The sequence below is a fragment of the Ixodes scapularis genome, unplaced genomic scaffold (genome assembly GCF_016920785.2).
Source record: "Ixodes scapularis isolate PalLabHiFi unplaced genomic scaffold, ASM1692078v2 PGA_scaffold13__105_contigs__length_92229423, whole genome shotgun sequence".
NCBI classification, from domain to species: domain Eukaryota; kingdom Metazoa; phylum Arthropoda; class Arachnida; order Ixodida; family Ixodidae; genus Ixodes; species Ixodes scapularis.
Window position 1 is genome coordinate 59,260,296 of NW_024609839.1, and position 12,515 is coordinate 59,272,810.

Here is a 12,515-nt window from a genome sequence, read left to right on the forward strand (position 1 = left end):
ATATTGTGCTTAGCGAATATCTGAGATTACTTCAACATCTTTTCTCTTTCTGAGAAAAGATGTTGTCGTCTTTTCTATTAAAAAAAATGTTGCCCTTGGGGCCTAGAGAGATCCGGTCATCCCTCCCACCCCCTCTCCTTAAAGGGTAACTGCAAAGAAAAAAAAAAGCTTTTCTTTTAAACAGCCAATTTGGACAAGCATGTCAGAAAACAATTTTCCCGCGAGAAAAAAAAATACAACAATATTTATTGCGTGAGACTGATTTTAGTTTGCGGCTATTTCGTCCGTTTTAAATCTCCCGCCACAAAGTTGGTGTTCCGTGACGTTTAGCACCCATTGGCTGCTATACTTCTCATTGGCTAAGAGTTTGATTGACAGCTCAGATCTTGGTGGTTAAACCTTTATTATATGTTGTAATTTCCTTTTGAGCCGCATATTTTTACGTTTAAAGAATGACCCATGTGATGAGAGTTATTATTCTATACAAAAGGAGCAGCCGCAGCACCTTAGTTAGGTGCTGCGGCTCCTCTCGGAAGTTTGTCACAAGAACAGTTGTACGTCCTTCTTGGAGATCGGTTACGCCTCGTGCGACGCCAATTCCTTTCTCAAGGAGCAATTGGACGCTGCCTTCCAAAAAAGCTTCACCGTGCATGGCTGCGTCGGTTATGACGGTGACGAAAACACTCGACCGCGGCGGTAAGTTCACATGGTCGGCGATAACTCGGATCGCGATTGATGTCGTGTTGGTCTCCACCGGCGGTAAAACAGGCTTTCGCAGCAACAGCTGGTTTGCCCCGAGGTCGATGACGGCGCCATACTCGCAGAGAAATTCCATTCCGAGGATAACGTCCCTCGAACAGTCTTGCAGAACGACGAACTTCACAGGGCACGTCTCACCGTGGATCTTGACGCGAGCAGTGCATCTCCCGACTGGTGTGATGAGGTGCCCTCCGGCGGTTCGTATTTGTGGTCCATCCCACGGCGTGGTGACTTTTCGAAGGCAGCGGGAGGGCCTCCCACTCAAGACCGAGTAGTCTGCTCCGGTGTCCACGAGTGCTGATGCGTCGTGGCCGTCAATGACGACGTTTAGGTTATTGGACACCACTGCAGGGGCGTCGTTTCGGTCTCTGGTAGCGTTCGAATGGGGGCCCTCCGACGTTCGTGGAGGATCTTGGCGTCGGTCGTCTTCGGCAACTCCACCTCCAGGGGTTGCCGCGCCTAGTTTTCCCGGCATGGAGCGGAGGGCGACAGGCTTTCACGTCGGGGTCGGTGCATCGGCGAAGCTGGACGTCGTGGCGAAGGCGACCGGAACTCTCGGCGGGACGCAGGCTCGGGGGATTGAGGTCGTCGCAGGTACTCGTCGATTTCCCGAGGGCGTTCACTATAACGGGGTCGCGGGTCGTTCGGGTGGAACCCGCTCAGGCCTAGTCGACGGTATGGGCATCGGGCGGAAGGTGTGGTCTGCTTCCCCGCAGTGGAAGCACAGAGGGCGTCGGTCGGGCGTTCGCCACACATCGGTCTTCCGGGGTGCACGGGGCTCCTGGCTGGCGTACTGGAGCTGGTCGTCGCGGCGTCAGTCGTGCTGCGGCGCAGGAGACTGACGTCGGGGCGGCGCAACATAGGCTTGAGGAGGAGGCGGTGGCCGTCGGGCCACTGCGGCGTAGGTCAGGGTGGGCTCCTCGGGTGCAGCTACGCTGGCAGGAGCCTCCGGTTGAATTGCCCGCTGAACTTCTTCGCGCACCAGTTCGGCTATTGAGAGCGAAACTGGCTGGTTGGCAGCAGGCAGCAGCTTCCGAAGCTTCTCCCGGACAACGTCTCGAATGACCTCGCGGATGCCCGGGATACTGGAGGCAAGCTCGCAGCTAGACGGCGCGAGGGCATCGAGGCCGGGTGGTCGATGGTAGTGGCTGGCTCGGGCTTGCAGGGCACGCTCGATGTTCGTCGCCTCAGTGACAAAATCGTCGACTGTTGTCGGAGGGCTACGAACAAGGCCGCCGAAGATGTTGTCTCTCACGCCCCTCATGAGGATTCGAACCTTCTCTTCTTCCGTAGCGTGAGGGTCGGCGCGGGCGCTCAGGCGCAGAACGTCCTCCACGAAGCCGGTGACGCTCTCGTTGGGGCCCTGGGTTCGGGTTTGAAGTGGGTCTTCGGCTCTCTCTCGGCGGTGTTGGTTGAGAAATGTTGCCTTCAGTTGGCTTTTGAAAACATCCCACGATGTCAAAGAAGGCTCGTGATTTTCGTACCAGTACCTGGCAGTCCCTTCAAGCGAAAAATACGCGTTTTGCAGACGCTGCTCGTCAGTCCAGCCATTGTGGCGGGCGACACGTTTGTACTGGTCAATCCTATCCTCGACGTCTTCGTAGAGTTCACCGTGGAAGGGGGCAGCCGTTAGCGGTGGGACATGCATGAAGATGACGGGAGAAGCGGCGGGGGCTTGTGACTGGCTGGCCATCGTCGTCTTCTTCGGTTCGGGCTTGTCCAGCAGCAAACCGTGCTCAGGATCCTCTCCCTTGGTGCGGCGGCTGGTCCGAGTTTCAGGTTCCGCGATGAGTGGTCTTCTCACCGAGCCGGGACTCGGACTTGCACTGCGGGCCCTTGGAGGGGAACGCTGCACGGGCATGCGGTACCCCGCACCTCCACCAAAATGTCACGAATGACAATTGACGAGGCGATAAAGATTGAAGAAACTAAACGTTTAATGGGGCGAACTTGTGCCCAAAAATAAAAGGGTACAGAAGATAATAACAGAGCGTCGCGGGCGTCGAAGTCGGCGTGACAGCAGAGTCGAACGCTGGGGCGAAACTGACTCCCGCTTGCCACGCGGAGCCGTTTTTGTACACGCGTTGGCTTCTGGAGCATTCGACGTAGAAGGTTCGACGCGTAAAACATTCTAACCTCGAATCAGCTAGACGGTTCTCGAAGTCACCAGAACATCACATTACAGTGTCAACAAGAATGTGTAGCCGCGGCCAGGAATCGAACCCTGGACTTTCGTGTGGGAGGCAAGCGCGATAACCCTTAAGCGTGTTTCACATGCAGCGATTTTGGCCCTAAAGCGGCGCGATTTCTGCCGTCGCGGAGCTCGTGCCGCTCAACCACTGGTGCTGGCCAGAGCGCCGCGACGGCAGAAATCGCGCCGCTCTGGGGCCAAAACCACTGCATGTGAACCAGGCTTTAGGCTACGGCTACGCTGCCTACTTGGCGCGCGGCAATATCTCATGAAAATAGGGCATAGCTGCGTACATTTTCTTCGGTCTTTTTGTCATCTCCTACCCTTTCTCTTGACATTAGAGCCACTTTCCTGTTGATGTAGCCTTCCTCGTACCCTGCGCTGCATAGTCTTTCAAACTGCCCTTTCTTTGAGTTTGCTAGATAATGAATGCAAGACCTGTTCAATGCGTTGTTTATCAGTGACCTTACAACTCCTGCTTTCACAGTTTTTCAATGACAACTTGCTCATAAAAGAACAGATTTCGGGTTATTTATCCCATACTCCCAACACAAACCTTCCCCTGCATGAATCCGCAAGTCCAAAAATTAAAATCCATCTTTCTTCGGTTGCTCCACGGGGAAACGCAATTCAGGAGCTGACTTCCTTATCAAACCTTCCACCATTTCCGCTACTCCGTTCCGAAAGGAACACACCACAATGTCATCGGCATACCGCTTTACCACATAGCTCTCCAAGGGTATTCCTTTGAGACGATTAACCACGGCGGAGTTCAACGAATTCAAATAGATCTCCGCCAGCATTGGTGCCACGGACGAACCTATGCACACCCCTTCTTTTTGAACATACATCTTGCCCCCATATTGTATTATCGTAGAACGCAGATAAAAATCCTAAATCGTCCAAAACCTGTTTGCAGAGATAGCCGATTCTGATTGAAACTTCACTAAGCTGAGCTACAGTGCCTGCTTCAACCTCTTCATTCGTCCTTTTAAGGTGCGTTTATACTCCAACGTAACGTCGACGGGCGCGGCGTAGCGCAGCGCGCACAGATGCTGATTGGTCTCAGATATCGAGTTCCTAGTTGCCGGCCAATGAAAGGCGCGCGTTCTGCGCTACGCTGCGTTCACTGCGCTCAACTTCGGAGTATAAACAGCCCTTTACTTTCGAACGAATAACATAAATCCCTGGTATCTATAGATAAAACCTAACACTGCTTGCCATGGTGAACGTCCAAGATACCAAATTATTCTTTCGTGTTTTTAGTGACAGTGAAATTTCGAGAGGAATGAACTCTAACCCTTGTTGAAGGAACTTGGACATTACTTTCTGCCACTTTCCATTCTCATTAGCGACCGTTCGAAACGGAAGCTCCGGCTTATTTTCGTTAAGGAAGAACTTTAAGCTTAATGTTGAGCGGCTTGAACCCATCACCCTATTGTCCATTCCCTCGAAACCCTCCTTCGTCAGGACCCCACAAATAATTTTCCTTAACTTCCCAACATCTCCTCCCGATACACAGAAGAGGGAACTAAACGGCTTGTTCTAAAAACTTACCGGGGTAAAACCGCAAAAATCCCACTCTTGTCTGTTTGCACTAATTCCAACGACTTGTTTTTTGTTTTTTTTTCAATTCTTGTTGTACAGCATTTATCTGCCCGAAGTTCCTTTGTTCTCTCGAGTAATCCCTGCCCATAACTCGTTCCAACCGTTCAACCGCCTGATCCATGAAGGCTGCTTTTTCTTCATGTCCGACCATTCTCGCTACTGACTGAATCGACGAAAGTATATTAAGCCTAAATGGCTTCACATTTACACAAAATTTAGGCGCCCTTCCCAACAATTCTTAAGTTTTCCGGGACACTGATGCTTCATAAGGACTGGCAAGATTACCAATCGATACGCTCCGACAGTCATTTGCATGCGTTCGATCAATGAGTCCTCGACTGTATTGCCTATTGTGAGTTCCATGCAACACATCACCAAGTCCGATGCCATGGGTGTTGTGCCGCTTGATGCTGCCCAAGACGTATCTTGTTCTGGACAGCATCGAGCGGCAGAACGCCCACGGCATCGGACTTGGAAATGCGTTGCATGGAACTCACAATTGGCAGGACAGTCGAGGACTCATTGATCGAACGCATGTAAATGACAGTCGGAGCGTATCGATTGGTATTCTTGTCAACCCTTATGAAGCATCAGTGTCGCGGAGAGCTGAAGAATTGTTGGGGAGAGGGCGTAAATTGTGTGCATATGTGAAGCCATCTAGGCTTGAAGTCTTTTCGTCAATTCAGTCGATAGCGAGAATTGTCGGACATGAAGAAAAAACTGCCTTGGTGGATCAGGCGGTTGAACGGTTGGAACGAGTTATGGGCAGGGATTACCCGAGAGAAAAAAAGATCTTCGGGCAGATAAAAGCGGTGATAGAAGAACTGAAAAGAAAGTCATTGAAATTAGTGCAAACAGACAAGAGTGGGAAATATTCGGTATTACCTCGGTCAGTTTTCAGAAAAGGCAAAAGAACCGTTGGGTTCCCTCTTTTGTGAATGGGGAGTAGACATTGGGAAGTTAAGGAATATTTGAGCGGTCCTGAAGAAAGAGGATTTCGAGGGTATGGCCAAAAGAGTGATGGGTACAAAGCGCTCAACATTAGGCTTAAAGTTCTTCCTTAAATACCATAAGCCGGAGCTTCCGTTTCGAACGGTCGTTAATAAGAATGAAACGTGGCAAAATGTGGTCCCCCAGTTCCACCAACAAGGGTTAGAGCTCGTTTCTCTCGAAAATTCATTGAACACAAACGAAGTGACTGGCATCTTGGACGTTCACTATGGCGAGCAGTGCTCGGTTTTAACTATGGATATCAAGGATTTATATTATTCGTTGGCGAGTTATAGACTAATGAAAAGAGTGAAGCAGGCTCTGGAGCTTAACCTAGTGAAGTTTCAATTACGATCGGGCACCTCTGTAGACAGTTTTATTTTTGGCAATTTTGAATTTTTATCTGCGTTCTACGATTGTGGAATATGGAGGCAAGATGTATGTTCAGAAAGAAGGAATGTGCGTAGGTTCGTCTGTGGCACCGGTACTGGCAGAGATCCATTTGAATTCGTGGAATCCGCCGTGGTTAATGGTCGGAAAGGAATACCCTCGGGGAGCTATGTGGTGAAGCGGTATGTCGATGACATTGTAGTGTGTTCGTTTAGGAACGGAGCAGCGGAAATGGTGGTAGATTTAACGAGAAAGTCAGCTCCTGAATTGCGTTTCCCTTGTAGCAACCGGAGAAAGATGGATTGCAATTTTTGGACTTAAAGGGGCCCTGCAACAACTTTTTACTGGTTTTTATTTTGCACCGAACCTGAGCGCACTAAATGTAGTAACTTAAAGAAACTTTGCTTTTCTCAAATTTAGCTTTATTTTAAAAGTTATAGGCAAATTAGAATTACAAAAACAAGCAAAAAATAACCTCCTTCATGACGTCGCAGGTCCTGGCTTGAGTGGCCGTGAACTAGACGAGGAGTAGTTAGCTTATCGAGCGCTCACGGCTGCCGCACTCCGTGTCGACGACTCGAGAGGGCGCCACTAGAGCACGTGTTGGATAGGCTGTATGAAGCGGGCGGCCGGGGCGGCTCGCATTGCATTTGCTGCGCAATTAAAGACTAATTCGGCATAACACTTCATTGACCACAAACGACAGCAAACACGGGGTAAAGATCAGTTCAGAACGGGAGCCACTTCGCGATGCCATACCGCCAAAGGGCCAAATCGCCAGCCAAGCCCGCGCCGAAAGCCTTCGGAACGCTCGGAACCGGTCGGATCCTCGAGCCGGTATACGACCGCAGCGCCGCCGCGTACATCCGATACCTTTCTACGCCTGCCGTTCGGCGGTGCGTCATCCCACTAGCTCTTTCTAGTATGCGCTGTTTTTTCCGCCGCTTGGTGGCGGGTATGTCGACGGGTCATTTCTTGTTTTCGTACTTTCTAAACTGCATTCGTTTCGTTTCTGATCTAAAATACTAAACAAAAACTACTTTTATAAATAATTCGAACGGTTCGCGCCACTTCTATTTTGTATTTCGACTACAAAGAAGTTTTTAGCGGCTCTGACCAGTAGCAAGCCCAGGACCAAAGACGTCACATTTTGCGCGCTTTCGGTACCGCGGGTCGCCCTCGTCGGTGGAGGAGGTTTCCGCGTCGTCCGGTTAAAATATGACGCACTGATATTTAGTTACTCTCTCCGTGCCCGCTGGCTTGCCCGAACACCAAGAGACGTGGAAACCGCAAAAAAGGTAGACGCTTAAATATGATTGCAGGGCCCCCTTAAGGAGTCATGTAGGGGAAGGTATGTATTGGGAGTATGGGATAAATAACCCGAAAGCTGTTCTTCCAAGAACAAGTTGTCATTCAAAAAACTGTGAAAGCAGGAGTTGTGAGGACGCTGATCAACAACGCATTGAACAGGTCTTGCATCCATTAATCTTGCATACTCAGTGAAAGGGCAGTTTGAAGGACTATGTAGCACGGGGAACAAGGAAAGCTACATCAGCAGGCGAGTGGCTCTAATGTCAAGAGAAGGCGTAGGAGGGGATGAAAGACCGCAGTTATGCCCTATTTTCTTGAGTTATCGCACAATGTGCGAAGACGTCTGGAGTCGACGTTGTGTTTGGCACGGATTTCAAGTTAGGTAACCTCACCCCATTTCTTACAGAGAAGGGTGCCAAAAAGCACGTAGGGAAAAGTTTGTTCAATGTGAGAGTGGGGTGGTGCACGAAATCTCTTTTGAATGTGGATTGAAATACGCGGGTCAAAACTCCAGATGTCTAAACGACAGATTAACATAGCACAAGCGTAATGTCAAAATTAAAGCACCGAACTAAGAAATAGCGAGACATGCTCAGGAGTGCAATAATCGTACGATTCAGTGGTCAGAAACGGAAGTCGTACACGAAGGAATTCAGTGACATGAAAAGGGTAGTAAGAGAGACAGTCCGAATGAAAACGATGGGCAGTTGTATAAGCCAGGCGTCGCTGCAGCTTTGTGACGCATCCAAAGCCTTCCTGCCACCTTAAGTTTTGGTTTTTGTTGTTTTGTTTCAAAGGGGGGAAAAGAAGCAAGAGATAGTAGGGATCGCGTTTGTGGGTCTGAATCCGTTTTAGGTTGCAGCAAGTTGATCTCATGTGTTCGTCCCTTTGTCCAAGTCCCCCTTTTCCTACTGTATGTGGGCCTAAAGGTAGCAATTTGTCGTTGTTTTATTCTTCTTTCTCTCAGTATAGTATTCTTCCGTTTTTTCTGTGTGGCACGTCATAGGCCGTGCTTAGGAGCGATCTGGTAGATCGGTTCAGATCGTTATTCATATTTTGTATATGCAAAGATTCTAATAATAAGATTCTAATTCTAATAATATTCTCTAGTTCCTTTCTTTGTCGAGGATGGAATTGCTGTCAAAAGCGATAACGTGGCTGGTCTTCTGAGCATGTTCCGCCTGTGCATTGCCTTGGATGTCTTTCTTTTTCACGTCATACTTCTGTTCGCGCAGAAGTTCGGGTGAGTTGTTCGTTTCCCCCACATACGAAGCGTCGCATTCAGCACAAGAAATTCGGTAAATCGGGTCTTGAGCTTCTTCTTTTGGGGGACGATCCTTTGGAAGAGGAAGAAAATGGCCAATGGTTGAGACGGGCGCATGCGTAACTGCGATACCGTACGGTCTCAGAGTGCGGGCTGGGACCTCGCTCGTGCCGAGGAGGTACGGGACGCACACGCGGCTGGAGGTGTTGTTTGTTCTTGGATGTAGGAGGGTGGTGAAGATGCTTGTATATCTTGTTCAAGAATATTTTGGGGTAGTTGTTTCTTTCAAAGGTCTCGTTTTATAAGATCGAATTCCATCTTAAGTGACTAATTTGGTGAACAGGCCGTGAGGGCTCGCCGAAAGAGCGCCGATACCACAGAGGATTTGTGAGTTGTGGGGTGGCCTGACGAGAAGTTTAGGTAGCGACCAGTGAGCGTTGTTTTTTTGTACACTTGGAAGGTAAAATGGTTCCCTGTTTTTTTGTTTTTTTTTTACGGACACGTGAAATGAAAGGCAACCGTTAGACTCACGTTCGACCGTGAATTGAATGTCCGGATGGATGGAATTGAAGTGTTTGTGAAGGCGATCGACTTCGCTGGTCTTGGCGATACAGAAGCAATCATCCACGTAACGTTGAAGCAAAGTATATATGCGAGAAAAATTGCTTAGGGCTTTTTGCTCGATGGCTTCCATTGTGAGGTTGGCCACCGTGTCGGACACAGGAGCACCTATGGTTGTGTCACTGTTTTGCTTGTAGAAGTGACCAGCGAAAAAAAGTAGGTATTAGGCTTGCAGAGTTCTAGTAGGCGGCATATCTCATACACCGAACGCTGTGTTCTTTCTGCTAGAGTCGTGTCTGACGTGAGTGACGTTTTGATAACAGACACCACGAGTCGAATGCTCGCTTGATCAATTACAACCGGACTAACATCGTGAACTGGCCCAAGGCCCGCAGTGAACTCAAAAGAGTGCTAATACCTTATCAACGACCCGGTATCCTGGAGGGGCGAGGAGCGCGCGACACTAGAGCGCCGACGTTAGAGTGCGCGACACGAGGACGCTGCGAAATTAGCGCACTTGGCACTATAGGAGCTATTCACTGGACGCCATATTTGAGGGCGATGTTTAGAGCGCATGCTCAGAACGAGCTCACATTAATAGCCCGCTAAGACCGGCAACCGTGATGGTGCTTAATGCACGCTCCAAGAGGACTGCGGAAGCTGTCTGTCAGCACGCGCTCAGCAGCAGCAGCGCACACGGATATGGCCGCCAGTGAATACTCCCTATAGCGCACGTCACGAGAGCGCAGGACCAGTTGAGCGCGCGACACGAGAGCGCAGGGCCAGTTGAGCGCGCGACACGAGAGCGCACCCCATTCGAGCGAGCACAGCAAAATATGTGATCTAGCCGCGGCTCCACAGACAGAACAAAATTGTGCGACTCAAGGGATTGAAGCACTGGTGATATGTGATTGATTGAATATGCCTTTAATAAAAAATAAAAATAAAACGGGTACGACTCTTTCTAACCAATTGTTTACTGAAATCGGAGAGAAAAGGGGGCAGGGGAAGTGGGCTGGGGCATATAGGTAGCAGGAAAGTTTGCAGCTGAGGGGGGGGGGGGGGGGGGGGGGGAGCAGCAGCGAGTCTAAGATTTCTTCACAATGCTGCGATGCGCCCCTTGGATACTATAAATAGTTTACTTTTTTGCTATATGCGGTCTATTCTTGACAGGCATTTGGGCTCCCATCTATTTGGTGGCTGTTTAGACGTCCCTCGAATAAGTTTAAATGGTATTCTGACGTCCAGGTCCGTAGTGAAGAAAGTTCACCGCTAAAAAGAGAATCAGTAAAAAATTAATCGAAGGAAAGCTCAGCGCAAATTTATCAGATGCAGATCTTTCCAGTCTTTTGATCGATACAGGAAAACCTCCCCTGCAAATCTGTGATATACAAAATCAAAGAACTAATGAAGCTAGGTCAGCTGCAATGTATTTTTTTCTGCGAAAATGCACGCTACTAATATTTTTTTTTTCTTTTAGTTTTTGTAACGTTTCTTGGTTTGTCACACGCCAATATTTCGTCAACTCATTTCGCAATGTCATTGCTGAATTCCGCGGCATAAATCCCTGCCAATTTTACATAAAACACGCGATGCCCGAACAAGTGGTCGGTCCGGTCCGGTCACTCGCACTGGACTGGTTGTGCGCTCTCGTTACGGACGCTCTAAGGACATGCCAGCTAATAGGGAGTTTTCGTAGACCGCGTTTCCCCCTCCGCTAAGCCCTCCACAACGAAGATGCCGCTACTGCGCCTTCGCGCCGATAGCCTTCGATGTAGAGTACTGGGTATCGTAGCGGGTTGCGGAGAGCCTTGCGGGACAGCGAAAACGATCTACGAAAACTCCCTAATGTCGCTGCGCTCTCGAGTCGCGCGCGCTAACATAGCCGCGCTCTAGTGTCGCGCGCGCTAACGTCGTGGCGCTTTACTGTCGGCGCTCTAATATCGGCGCTCTTGTGTTGTGCGCTCTAGTGTTGTACAGCCAGTCTTACTTATATACTTGCAAGATGTCTAAGAGTATACTTAGATCCTCCGCCAGCAACATACAGTGCTCTTGTACTCGCTACAGCCGAAGGACCACCTGATACTATCCTAAGAATCCAGGAAGTGTGTCACAATACTTTAGAACTTTCTGCGCGGTCCTTTTTTAATGAAATTGTCTCTCACAAGGGGACACACTCTCTTCAAACAATCAATTACGTGTTCTTGTTAATCCCTGCACAATCACACTGGGTTCATGCCATTGGTAAGCCACCACGAGCGCTACCATTACAAGACATCAGCACGAACGCTCTAGGCATGGAAACAAAATCATCAGTTAATACACACGTTGCAAGGGAATTGACTTTTTCACATCTACGGCAAAAAATACGACGACAACGTTCACCTGTATACCGACGGATCAACCAAGGATCGAAGATAAACATAAGCATTTGTGGTTTCTCCATTTAAACCACTGGTCATCTTTACGGTTGTCATATCAGCCTTCTTCAACTACCGCAGAATTACATTCTTTACTCACGGCTACAATGTAGATAAAAAACAAACAATCCGATAACGAGTTCCTGAGTAATATGTACCGACTATAAGATAGCACTATAGTCCATTAGGACTTTGAACACTCGCAACAAAAATGTGTCTCTTGTGTACCGAATTTGTGAAGAACTTGAAAAAAGCAATAGAATTTTGAAATACGGTGCACCTTCAATGGGTTTCTGGACATAGCGGTATTTCAGGAAACACACAAGCTGACCAACTGGCCTCGAGCAAGCAAACAAGCAACAGCGTCCACCTTACATCTCTTACAAAAAGCGATGCCAGTCGTCAATACATTCGTTGTCTGCGAAACAGAATGTCCTACGACACGTGGTTCAAGAGCATATCGGAACACAACCTACTCCTCCTAATTGATCCAGACCTTCGGTGTCCAGTCCGTACTTACAGACCTATTGAGACAGCAATTCATCGCCTGTAATAAATTAATCTTTCAAATGTTTCTTTCGTTTTTTTGTTTTTTTTTTCCGAATTCAACAGCTTGAAACACCAAGCTGTACGTGTGGCCATCCTGTGGAAGAGGTTGAACACATGGTAATAGACTGTCCAAGATATGACCAGTGGCGAACTCGATTACGAGTGGGACTAACCACACGATCCTCAATCGCTATTCCATGGCCAAAGTTTTAGGTCCTTGGCCGGACTTAAAAAGACAAAAGGGGGCATCAAGTTATTTTTTACTGACACAAAGGCAGTCGCCAGGGCCCGTTTGCTCGAAGCGCTAAGCGCGGCTAAAGTTAGCCGCCGTACCTAGGAGAGGGATTTTGAAATCACGTGACTGGCTCGGTAGGGATCTGGGGAAACATGGCGGTGCCCCGGTGAGTGAGCGCCGCTCGCTTTGGAACTAATATGTCGTTGTAGCTGCAATATCGGGCGCGTTAGACAGCAA